This window comes from Dermacentor albipictus, chromosome 9 (assembly GCF_038994185.2).
Source record: "Dermacentor albipictus isolate Rhodes 1998 colony chromosome 9, USDA_Dalb.pri_finalv2, whole genome shotgun sequence".
Classification (NCBI taxonomy): Eukaryota; Metazoa; Arthropoda; class Arachnida; order Ixodida; family Ixodidae; genus Dermacentor; species Dermacentor albipictus.
The window spans coordinates 109,081,384-109,094,108 of NC_091829.1; the positions used below are offsets into that span (position 1 = coordinate 109,081,384).

Below are 12,725 nucleotides of genomic sequence, written 5' to 3' on the forward strand. Positions count from 1 at the left end.
TATCTGAGATGATCTAGAACAGGCCTGCAAGACGTATTCGAAAAGCTGGTCTAGAAATAGGATTGGGAAAAACACAAAACCCTTTGCCAGAACTATTCGTAAACAATTTCTAAACTTGTTAGCACGTTATCAAAAAGCTGGTTTAGAAGTGGTCTTGAAAGGTTTACGATAATCTGAAGGGAATTTTCGCGGGTGCCAGAGGCGCAATCGGACATCGTTGTTCAGAACGAGCGTTCAGTTTCGCCTCAGCGACTGGCCTATGCCGCGCCGACGTCGTCAATCGCCCGTTGGCGCGGCCTAGGCCAATCGCGTGAGGTGAAACTGCACGGGCGCTTTTAAAGAGGATCTCCTATCGCGCTCAGATGAGCAGAAGCGTCCGTGTTGACTGTAACCGCCATGGCGCAGTGCCAAGCCCTGATACCCGCATGACCGGCGCATCCTCTACCAAGTCACATGAAAATGAGCCTGTTAGGAATAAGGAATCCATAATACTATGTTTAGTATGCTACGATGCTTACAACCAAAATGGGAATGACATCCTGCAAAGAGCAAATGTCACTCAATACCCGAATCCGAGCTAGGCCCGAGGGACAAAAAAAAAAACAGCTGAGGAGAGCCTGCCAGCTGACCAGCTCAATGAGAGCGTATCACTAGAGTGTCACAGTTCAAGCCTGCAGGAAGAGCAAGCTGGAGCAATCGCAAGCGAGACAGGGTCGTTATTATCACCGGCCTCAAAGAACTTTGATCAGCTCTAACGTGTCCTTGCAGGCGGCCAGACCAAAGTCTTCATGCCAAGAGTGCATGAAATGAGAACATTATCACCAAGCAAAAATACTTTATTAAAATGTAATGCTTATTCAAGTCTCGAGCAAAATGTGTGAGAAATGCAAATAGATGTAAAAGTACATCAACAATAACAAAAGTCGCATAAATAATTCACAATGAACTCGAAAGTGAGCCCTCACTAGTACTTAAACATAAAAAAATAAACAGAAATACATGGAGTATGTAGTAAAGTTTCTCATTTATCATAGTAAAGAGCACGTGCTGTTAGATGGACTAGAGTTATGCAGAAGTGAAATCGCAGCGAATGGAAAAAATAGACTGAAAAATTCAAGAGTTTGAATCGGATGGTAACTGCCTTCAAGCAATGTTACCAATTAGCTAGTAGCTTGAAAAGAGCACAAACAGAAATACCGCCACATATCATCATAAAACAATCCTGCGACAGCAATCAAACAATGGGAACAATTGAAAATTGGAAATATTGCCTTTAGGAAATATCAAAGAACGTAATGGCGAGAAAAAGAATCATACCACAAAAAGCAATAAAGTGAAATTAGTATAGAATACTTAAACGGGGAGTCAGTGTAACAAGTGAGCACTACTGCAGAACAGTGAACGATGAGACTGAGTACTGCTGCATCTTGCCACTCCTTAACATGAGAAATGAATGTGCAAGCCTCATAGTAGAAACTTACATAAACATGGAAATAAACTGGAATGCACTGCAAGCTGCATTTGTGTAACAAAGCAATGGTCATAATAAATGTATTTGGTTTATCTCAAAAGCAGAGGCAAATATGTACCAATTTGGCAAAAACAAAGTTAAAACGAATAATTTGCAAACCAGCAAGTACATTAGTAGACTGACATGTCACACTTCGCGCACATCTCCAGTCTCCTAAAGTAAAAAAAGCATTCTGAATGACAAAAAGGTTTAACACATGTAGCCCTGAGCAAATTCTTTGCCAGTTCGCCCACACTTTCACATCCAAAAATATTTGCACGTAGTCCAGGCACAATTCCACCGATGTTTGCCAGTTCCACCTCACTTTCACGTCCAAAAATATTTGGCACACAGTCCAGGCAGAGCTTCATCGATGAACAGTTTGAGAGCACACTACTGAATATTCTGCAGTCCCGCTGGAAATAGAACTGTCGCACAAGCTGGTAGTGGTTTCAATGTAGACACAAATGCTGCCCTGGACGGGTATGCCAAGATATCTGCACTGGTGCTTCATTTTGTCGAAATAGACACACTGATGCACTACGCTGGTAGTTGAAATTTTTTGAATGCACAAGCATTGGCTTCATTATAAACCACCACATACCACCCATGGCATATATATGCCCTTTCAACTTGAAGTGTTCCCAATGTGGGAGCCATGTGTAATACCGGTGTCACACGATAACTCTTGATCGCGATCAAGCGCCATCCGGATCGAAATTCTCGATGCGATTGGCGCACTCTCGGAGCTTGCGCAAAGGAGCCAATCACGACAGAAAAATTCGATTTGTAAAGAACTGGTTCGCGATCAAAAGGGCCCCGTGTGAAACCAGTATATAATAATGCACAGACGTACGCTAGGAAAATGTGTTGCACAAAGTCAAATACTGTGGCATGCCCTGTGGTGCGAAGCGCGCGAACACACATCATGTGGCTAAAGGGTAAACGATAACATCACGGTATGGTGCACGCAAACTTCTGTCAGCTTGCTGTACCACGTCTCTTGGGATGTCAGCTTCAACTTCTGTCAGCTTGCTTACCTCACCTCTTGGGATGCCGTACTGGCACTGAATCATTAAAAAAAGCCCGCTTGTACCAGCTCTCTTGTCTGCAACACACTTGAAATACATAATTACCACGATGACTGCTCTATTGCGGAGATCGGCAAGGTGCGCAGATACAAATTTTGACGCCTTTCTTCGCATTCTGCAAAATTCGATGTTCTTGTTGGGTTCACGCATAGCGGCCGATCCCGACGTTAGGGACACACAAGCACATGTTCGTCCGTCTAACGTTCCTTCTTATGCTGCCCTCAACACCTGAATTACAGGGCCATTGAAAAGGCGCCTCACGTAACGTAACACGACAATGAGCTTCAGTGCCCTCTCACACGGCGTCCGCCAATTGAAAACACTACTGGTTTCCAAATTAAAATCACAAAAACAGATCGCACAAGCCAGACTAATCAGAGAATATCGCTTTCTTGACTGCAAATCATTGCAACACTTACATGACAAAGGGCAGCGGCACCACATTCAGAACAGCTGCAAACAGGCCTCAGCACCTGTGAGAGCCATAACGCAACAATGCCCGGCTCGCCCGGCTGCCCGGCTGCCCGGCTTCACGAACCACGTATACGTCTTTGTCCCATGCCAATTGAAAAAAACACTACTACTGGTTTCCAAATTAAAGTCGCGCAAACAGGGGCCCTATAACGTAAAACTATTCCAATATGTTTCTATTCCAATTTCCTGACGTCGAATTTGCGTAACCACCGACGCAAGCACCGGGCGGTCACCCGCAAGGTTGTCTGAACAGACCAATCAAACGCTCTCCTCGTTCATAGGAGGTCACTTTTGTTTGCTTGAACAACGAATAACATTGCCTATAATGAGCGGCTTGTCGTATCTAATTGGCTGACAAGAGGCGAGGAGAACGCTCAAGTGGAGAGGGATTAACTGAGGCAGAGCCAGTGCACTGAAAATCGGTAACCGGATGAAGAGAGTGGTGCCGGCGCCTGCAATTGGTCGGCTTTCCCTTACTAAGCTTGTGGTGGCTGGTCGAAAATCGCGGCGGCATGCAACGGAAGCATAAGAATGACGCTGAAACTGACCCGCAGCAAAGAAGAGTTGGCAGAATGAGGTAGTAAATGTGCCGAAAGTGCTTGAAAGCGTTACACGGTCACACAAGAAGTTTTATTATATGCAAATACACCCATGCTCTCCGGCAGGTGCGAGTAGCCAGCGTCTCAGCGATCGGCGGCAGCCATCTTTTATTTCTTTCGGAACGGGGCAGCCTGCGGCTATTCCGAAAAAAATTCAGTTTTGTTCGGCATATTAATGCATCTTTATCGCGTACACGTCACTTTGACGCGGCGAGCTTGTGCGGTTTTGTGACGTTGCGTGAAAGGCAGGTGAAGTGGGTGCAGCCCGAAAACTTTTTACCAATAGCCGAGGGCTAATGGCGAAATGGGGTCGAATCAAAAATAACTGTTTTTCTTTTTTCTGTCAAATCATGCATAATCAGTGTGTACACATCATATCAGATGGGGAGGTATTGCGGTTTTCGTGACGTCGCGTGACAGACAGGTGAAGTGGGGATGGTTGAAAAAAGTTTTCGACCAATAGCGGAGGACTGATAGCAGAATTGGAATAGAAAAGTTTGGAATAGTTTTACGTTATAGCGCCCCAGATCACACAAACCAGACTAATCAGAGAATATCGCTTTCTTGACAGCAAAACACTGCACCACTTACATGACAAAGGGCAGCGGCAGCACATTCGGAACAGCCGCGAACAGACCGAGTGCGAATGCGAGTGCGATAGCGAAACTATGCCCGGCTGCCGGGCTTCACGAATCACTCAGCCGCCTTGGTCACATGCCAATAGAAAACACTACTGGTTACCAAATTAAAATCACAAAAACAGATCGCGCAACCTAAACTGATCAAAGAATGTCGCTTTCTTCACTGAAAATCCCTGCAACATTTACACGACAAAGGGCAGCGGCAGCACATTCAGAACAGCCGCAAACATACCACAGCGCAATGCGAGTGTGATAACACAACTATGCCCGTCCAAACAGATCGCACAACTCAAGCTAATCACATAATATTGTTTTCTTGACAGCAAAACACTGCAACACTTAAATCACAAACGGCAGCGCCAGCACATTCAGAAAAGATGAAAACAGGTCACAGCACCTGCTAGTGCGATAACGCAACTATGCCCGGCTCGCCCGCCCGCCCGGCTTCACGAATCACGTAGCCGCTTCGGTCACATGCCAATTGAAAACACTACTGGTTACCAAATAAAAACCACACGAACAGATCACACTGTATATCTTTCTCCTGTTGCATGCTGATTAATTTACAGTGTGATCTGTTAATGTGGTTTTTATTTGGAAACCAGTTGTATTTTCAATTGGCATGTTTATTACGCCATAGTCTTTCTGTGAAAACGTTGCGTGATAACTCCTGGTGCTTCCGTGAAAAGAATAATTCATATTGCCGCGACAACTTCGTCACATTCATGTTGCGCGCCCTTCTATTGGACCCTGTGCACGCCGTACCATGTTGTTGTTCAGCAACAGGCAGTGAGCTTCGTGGCACGGGCAGCCGGTTGTACCCGGCTCGCATGTGCCACGCGCATGAGGTGTCACGCGAGAAAGAAGAGGAAGACGGTTCGAGCCCAGTTCGAGAACGCGGCTGCCGCGGATTTCTTCACGACCGCAGTGACTTTTACTTGCGGGCACAAGTTCGCCTTTAATAAATATCGTTGTTGTATTAACATCGTTAGATTTCTGGTGGAGGTGCTGGGTATGAGTCGAAGCCCCACGAACGGAAGTCAACGTAGCCCCGACCACCAGCGAGTCCATCCCGTGGAACTAACACCTCTACACCAGCGGACCAGCCGTCGTCTTCGAGGTGACTCGCCCGAATTCGGTCCACTTCTCTTCATGCCAAGGGAAACTCAGATCATGCACGGACGCCGCCACAATGACTAGCCAGGTAACACCGGCACAGCTGGTCGTAAGTCAACTTCACAAGCCGCCAACATTACACGGCGACTCTTTCGAAGACGTGGAAGACTGGTTGGACCTATTCGAGAGAGTGGCTAGCTTTAATGAATGGAATGACAGACAGAAGCTCCGTAACGCATACTTCGCTTTGGAGGACTTCGCAAAAACGTAGCATGAAAACCACGAACCCTCCTTGTCCTCTTGGGAGGAATTTCTACGACAACTGCTAGCAACGTACGCCAGCACGGATCGGAAAGGTGGAAATTGGACTTCAAGCTAGGAACCAACTCACAAACGAGAACGTGGCGATGTACATCGAGGACATTTTCCACCTGTTCAAGCGCGCTGATCCAAACATGAGTGAAGATAAGAAGCTGCGCCCTCTCAAGCGTGGAGTAAAAAGCAGGAACTCTTCGCAGTTCTCGTCCGCAACCCACAGGGCACGGTCGCCGAGTTCAGACACAAAGAAACGACCATCGAAAAGACGCTCGAACAGCGCCCGATTGCAAAACCCAGTGCCACTTGGACCCAGTGCGCCGGATTATGCGCCCAGTGCAGAGCGCTGGATGCTGGGGCGCTGGGAAGGCGCAGCGTATTGGGAGGCACTGGCAACTCATGCGAAAAACAGCTTTAGCGCGTTAAATATGGGGTGCCTGGACACCGTATATATATTTTTTTGAATACAGAAAGCAACAAAGAGTGTTTTAGTGCAATATAAAATGAAAAAAATCGTAAAAATAAAACTGCTCCGACCAGGACTCGAACATGCGACCTACAGATACTAAGCCCGGATAATTTGCCATGTCAAAGGCGAGAAGCAGTTTGTTTCGCAGAGCTGCGTCTCGTACAGATGTGGTTGATTAGCCATCACACAGCAACTAAAACGCACGCCTGCACCAGAAAGAAAAAGTTGCTGTCCGTATTCAGTAGCATACTTGGAAGTGCCACAACATCGATTTTCACTTGCGGTTGCTATTTTAACTTCGAAAAGAAAGTCCTAAATTAACCGCCGACCCGGGACGGTGTATGGGTTGTTACTGCCGATTTCGATAGCTGTTTCTCGTTCTTCACGCAAAGGATATGCAACGTTTCCTTAGTTCAGTGATGTCTTTCAGTCAACACGCCTGTGTAGTCATATATCTTCGTCAGAGAAGAGCAGGCTAGTGCTGGGAGCCTTCGGCGATAGCACATATACCTGTGTTTATGACGCGTCACATCTGCGGTCATCGCTTCTTGTGCTGGAACTGTTTGTTTATTGTTTATTTTGAACATTGATGCGAAAGATGAAATACAGAGTGATTTATCCTTGTTAGATTTCGTGATTCCTGAGCCTAGACTTGCCGATAGCGTGAGGACGGACTCGGCGGATACGCTAGGCCTAAGCTTCGGTGGGGACCGATCTCGGCGCGGGTAGCTGGCGAAAACTAAAATGTGTGTATCTGAGCCTCATAACTTTTTTTAGTACAATATGGAAAGTGGAAGCGCACGAATCACCTCAGCTTTGTTATTGGTGCGATAACAGCAGTCAGCGATAGGCTTCGAACTCGGGGTCCGTTCGCGCGCGTCCGAACGACTTCTGCATTTCATGTCCACTCCACAGCACTGCGACAACGGCGACAACTCCCAGTCATATGTTATGTGTGAACTACTAAAAATTGCGGTGTCCTCTGCGTTTACGTGATTTCTTTCAAGAATTTAGGTATCCGCCCAGTCAAAAGGGAAAATGAAAAAAAAAACGAAAATGATCTTCAGTTTCAAATGTCCATGAATAAACAGGGCAGCTCACGCACCTTTATTCCAAGCTACGACACGAAATACGGTTTTATAACCCCATGATATAGCATTATTTAGAACAAGAGACGAGTATCAAGCGATGAAATTGTATAAAGCATTTAATATTCAGCAGCGCTCGTCCTTCCGTACTGGAACCAGTGCGGCACAAACACAACCAGCGCACTTTCCAGTGCGAACCAGCGAACTGCAGCGAGAACCAGCGCCTGTACAGCACAAACCAGTGCACCCCAGCGTCATGGAAGTGGAACCAGTGTCTCTTCCAGTGTGACCCAGCTCTTATCCAGCGTTCTCACTGGTGTCCCAGTGAGTACCAGTGAGTGCCAGCGTACCCAGTGCGACCCAGCGCCAAAAAGCGCGCTGGTTTCCCACTGGAAGACGCTGTTTTTTGCAATGGGGGTGGGCTCGGCACTACAACCGTGAGGCAAGCTGTGCACCCGCCCATGTCTTCTCTGGAGACGTGCTAAACGACCTTGAAGCCCTGCTGCGGGAGCTCGTCCGGTCAGTGATCAGGGAAGAACTCAACAAGCTGCAGACACCTCAGGCTCCAACTGCACTCTCTATCATCGACGTTGTCCGGGACGAACTGAGGCAGGTCATACGGGATCCAGACCGTGAGCCACAACCGATGCGGTGCACCCCAACGTACGCCGACGTACTCAGGCAACCCGCGGTTCACAGTAGTGGAGCACTTAATTGCGACAACCGTTCCCTACCCGTCGACAGTACGCAGTGCACCTCGTCTGCTGGAACCACCGGCTATCCGCCTTCAGCACACAGTGCAGCTCATATTGCCGAACAAAGGCCCCGAAAAAGTGACGTCTGGCGTGACCACGAGCGCAGGCCTCTGTGTTTCCACTGCGGAGAAGCGGGTCACCTGTATAGGTTCTGCCCGTACCATCAAGTTGGGTTAAGGGGCTTTCCCTTAAGCGCACCATGCCCCCGAAACGGTGAACGGACAACGGAGATCGAAGAATACTTGTCGACGCGTCAAAGCCCCGTTACTCCTCGCCAACATCAACCACGATCACCATCGCCCATGCGCTACCAATCGCCTAGCCCACGCGCGCCTCCAAGATTGCCCAGGCGTCGTTCGCCTAGCCCACACCAGGAAAACTGAAGCAAGCGACCTGTAGAGGTGAGGCCGCTGATAACCAGAGTTACGAAGATCCTCCAACGCGGGTCCACGGCGGTGACGAGATAATTCCAGTATACAGGTGCAGGAACGAAACGATTACGTCAGATTTACGGTTGACAATAGACGGATGCGAGCTGAATGCCTTAGTCGACACCGGCGCTGATTATTCGGTAGTAAGCTTCAAGATGACGAAGCACCTGAAAAAAGTTGTGATGAAGTGGACTGGTCCGCAGACATGCACGGCAGACGGTCATCTTATTACGCCCCTTGGCATATGCACCGCAAGATTTACGATAAAAGGCTTCACTTAGGAGTCTGACTTTACTGTACTGACAGAATGTTCACGGGAACTTATATTGGGAATGAATTTCCTACAAGCTAACGACGGCGTCATAATTAACCTACGTAGGTCCACTTTGTCTTTCTCGACAAAACAAGCTATGCCAGTGGTAGAATCGGAGGAGCGACGTCTCGCTGCACAGCGCGTGGTTGATGATGACGTAACTGTGCCGCCACGCTGCACTATAATGGTTCTTGTGGAGAATAAAAGATTTTCCGACCGCGAAGGCATAGCAGATGAAAACATAGAGCTCCTTTTCAACAAAGGTATTTGCGTGGCTCGGGGCCTTAGTTAAGCGATGGCCGTGCAAATGTTACACTTACGAATTTCGTTAATGAATTCCAACACTTAAATGATATTGCGCGACATAAAAACGACATGGACTTGAGAGATGGATGTCGCGCAATATCATTTAAGCAGTTGATTACCAACTTGCCCGGAATGTTGCTCTCATTAAATTCCAACTCATCGCACAAGGAACAGCTATTGCCTATTTCCACGAGTTCTGTGTAGCGACCGAATTATGTAGCCTAACTACGTCAACTGCCCTGCCAGGGACCTGCAGTGTCGACAGATCAATTACCGTCAACCCGAGACTCCCGGAAGCCCCCCCCCCCAAAAAAAAAAACAGATATATGCCCTGATAAAGGATTTTTCTGACTGCTTCTCCACTCGAAGGTACGGCGCACGTCTGTTGCGAAGCACAGCATCATAACACAGGACGCCACAAGACTGGTATGCCAGCACCCGTATCGAGTTTCGCCAAAAGAAAGGGAGATCATTAAGAAACAAGTAGAGGAGATGCTTTCAGATGACGTTATTCAGCCTTCCAGCAGTCCATGGGCGTCTCCCATAGTGCTCGTTAAGAAAAAAGGTACACTTCGATTCTGCGTCGACTACTGTAAATTGAACAGCGTAACTAAGCGGGATGTATATCCCCTTCCGCGGATCGACGATACGTTAGATCGGCTCCGATGTGCGAAGTTTTTCTCCTCCCTGGATCTCAAGAGTGGATATTGGCAAATAGAGGTGGATGAGCGGGACCGTGAAAAGGCAGCATTCGTAAGCCCTGGTGGCCTCCACGAATTTAAACCGCTTCCATTCGGCCTCTGTTCCGCACCTGCAACGTTCCAGCGAATGATGGACACTGTGCTCGCAGGAATAAAATGGCAGTCATGCTTAGTGTATTTATGGATGATGTCGTATTTTCCACCACATTTGAACAACTTCTAGAGCGCCTGCGACTAGTACTAGGAGCTATCCACGCAGCACACGACAATTAAGCCGGGAAAATGTCCATTCGGCTTCGATTAACTTCGGTTTTTCGGACACGTAGTCAGTTCTGAAGGCGTTCGGCCAAATCCCGAAAAGACAGCAGCTGTTGCGAGGTTCCCGACACCCACAGACAAAAAGTCAGTGCGACGTTTTTTTTGGTTTATGCGCATACTACAGAACATTTGTAGAAAAATTTTCAAAGATTGCTGAGCCACAATACTAACAAGATCAACCCTTTCATGTGGGAAAAGGAACAACAAGACGCCTTTGACGAGTTAAGGAAACGCCTGCAAGCTTCTCCAATCCTTGCCCATTTTGATGAGACAGCCGACACTGACGTTCATACCGATGCGAGTAACGTCGGCCTCGGTGCCATACTAGTACAGTGGAAGAACGGCCAGGAGAAAGTAATAGCTTATGCCAGCCGTAAGCTCTCGAAAGCAGAGGCAAACTACTCAGCAACCGAGAAAGAGTGTCTTGCAGTCATTTGGGCAATATGTAAATTGCGGCCCTACCTCTACGGTAGACCATTCAGAGCAGTCAGTGATCACCATTCGCTCTGCTGGCTGGCGAATCTCAAGGATCCATCCGGACGACAAGGAAGATGAAGCCTTAGTCTACAAGAGTATGATATTACTGTCGTATACCGATCCGGGCGGAAACACAGCGATGCCGACTGCTACGCGCACCAGTCGAGACTACTGTGCCAGAAGAAGAGGATTTCCCGTTCCTTGGCATTGTTGACGTGTCACAAATCACCCAACAACAACGAGATGACCCAGACTTGCTTCCACTCATACAGCGCCTGGAGGGACTCGACGTTCAACTCCTGCGTATTTTCTCTAGAGCACTATCCTCGTTCTGTATGCGAGCAAATATCCTCTACAAGAGAAACTTTGAGAACAGTGAGACAAAGTTTTTACTTGTCGTACCCACAGCTATGCGAGAAGAAATTTCGCGTGCGTGTCACGATGAACCGACGTCTGAACACATGGGCGTGAGCCGTACATTCGCCAGGATTCGTCTGAAATACTACTGGCCTAAGTTATTAGCATCAGTGCAGCACTACGTCAAGACTTGTCGCGAATGTCAAAAGCGCAAGACTCCATCCGCAAAACCGGCAGGCCTTCTCCAGCCAATAGAACCACCAAAAAGCCCCATTCCAACAAGTCGGTATGGATCTCCTTGAACTCTTCCCAACATAATCTTTAGGCAAAAAGTGTATAGTTGTGGCCACGGACTATCTGACCCGTTACGCAGAAACTGATTCGCGGTACAATTCAACGGCTGTCGAAGTCACAAAATTCTTTGTCAACAATATTGTGCTCAGGCATGGCGCTCCCACAGTTGTTGTTACCAATTGTGGAACAGCCTTTACTGCGGACCTAATAGAATGCTTGTTGCAAATGATCATAGGAGAACTAGGGCTTACCACCCTCAGACAAACGGTTTAACTGAACGGCTCAACAGAACACTCACTGACTGACATGCTTTCGATGTATGTCGACGTTGAAAATAGGCATTGGGACGAAATTTTGCCGTACATCACCTTCGCATATAATACAGCCGCTGAAGAACCAACACGAGTCGCTCCCTTTGAACTTGTATTCGGCAGGGTAGTAACCACAAGTTTGGATGCTATGTTGCCGTTAGATGAAGAAAATAATAACTCATCGGACCTCGATGATTTCTTGCAAAGAGCCGAGGAAGCATGACAGATGGCAAGGTACCGAATACGCCGCCAACAACGCATAGACTTCAGCCGGTACAGCTAGCGCCGTAATGAAGCTCATTATCAACAAGGTGTGGGTATGGACCCCAGTGCGACGCCGTGGACTGTCTGAAAACCTTCTGTGCCGATACTTCGGCACAGAAGCTACCTTTACGAATTATTTCGTCGTATAAGTGACGTGACTTACGAAGTGAAATCCGCTGGACACGAGAGCCCAAGACAGCGCAACTCTATGGAAGTTGTGCATGTTGTCCGCATGCACAACTTGAATTGAATGCACAAGAGAAAATTGAATAGTCCATCAACATCAGCACCAATCGCGCCGAATGTGCGCGTGTTTCGATACCGGATTTCGTGTGTGCGGCTGGGTTGTTTCTACTGTTTCGAAGACCAATGCTCCCTACCTCGTCTGCAAAATTACAAGCGTTTTTCGCCACGGACTTACAAGCAAATGTGGAGCGAACAACGTTTCCGGGACTGAACCACGCCGGTGCCAAACCTCGCCGACACCGCCCGGACCAGAGGCCTTTCTTCTTTGAAATTGGCGCGGCAAGAAATTGGACACTGACGTTTTTCGCCATGGACTTACAAGCAAATGCGGAGCGAACAACGCTTCCGGGACTGAACCACGCCGGTGCCAAACCTCGCCGACATCGCCCGGACCAGAAGCCTTTCTTCTTCGAAATTGGCGCGGCAAGAAATTGGACACTGACGTATGCATCCCCTGCTGGCGTGGATCAACAATCTTGATCATTTCGTGGGACGTTAGTGTTCTCTTGACGGCAGCCGCGGAGCGCATCGCACACGTTTCTAAACTGCTCTTCTGCAATTCCCAGGTTGGTTGCCTTACCTCCGCCTCTTTTTTTTCTTTTTTTTCTCTTTATGCTCCGCTGCTGCCGTCGAAGTGTGTCAAACGGTT

At 47.9% G+C, this 12,725-nt stretch overlaps 1 protein-coding gene across 3 annotated transcripts in view; it reads right to left on the reverse strand.

Moving 5' to 3' along the window:
* The window catches only part of LOC135913566 (zinc finger protein 26-like), a 209,300-nt gene that overhangs the window by 20,320 nt on the left and 176,255 nt on the right, over positions 1-12,725 (reverse strand). The window lies entirely within an intron of this gene.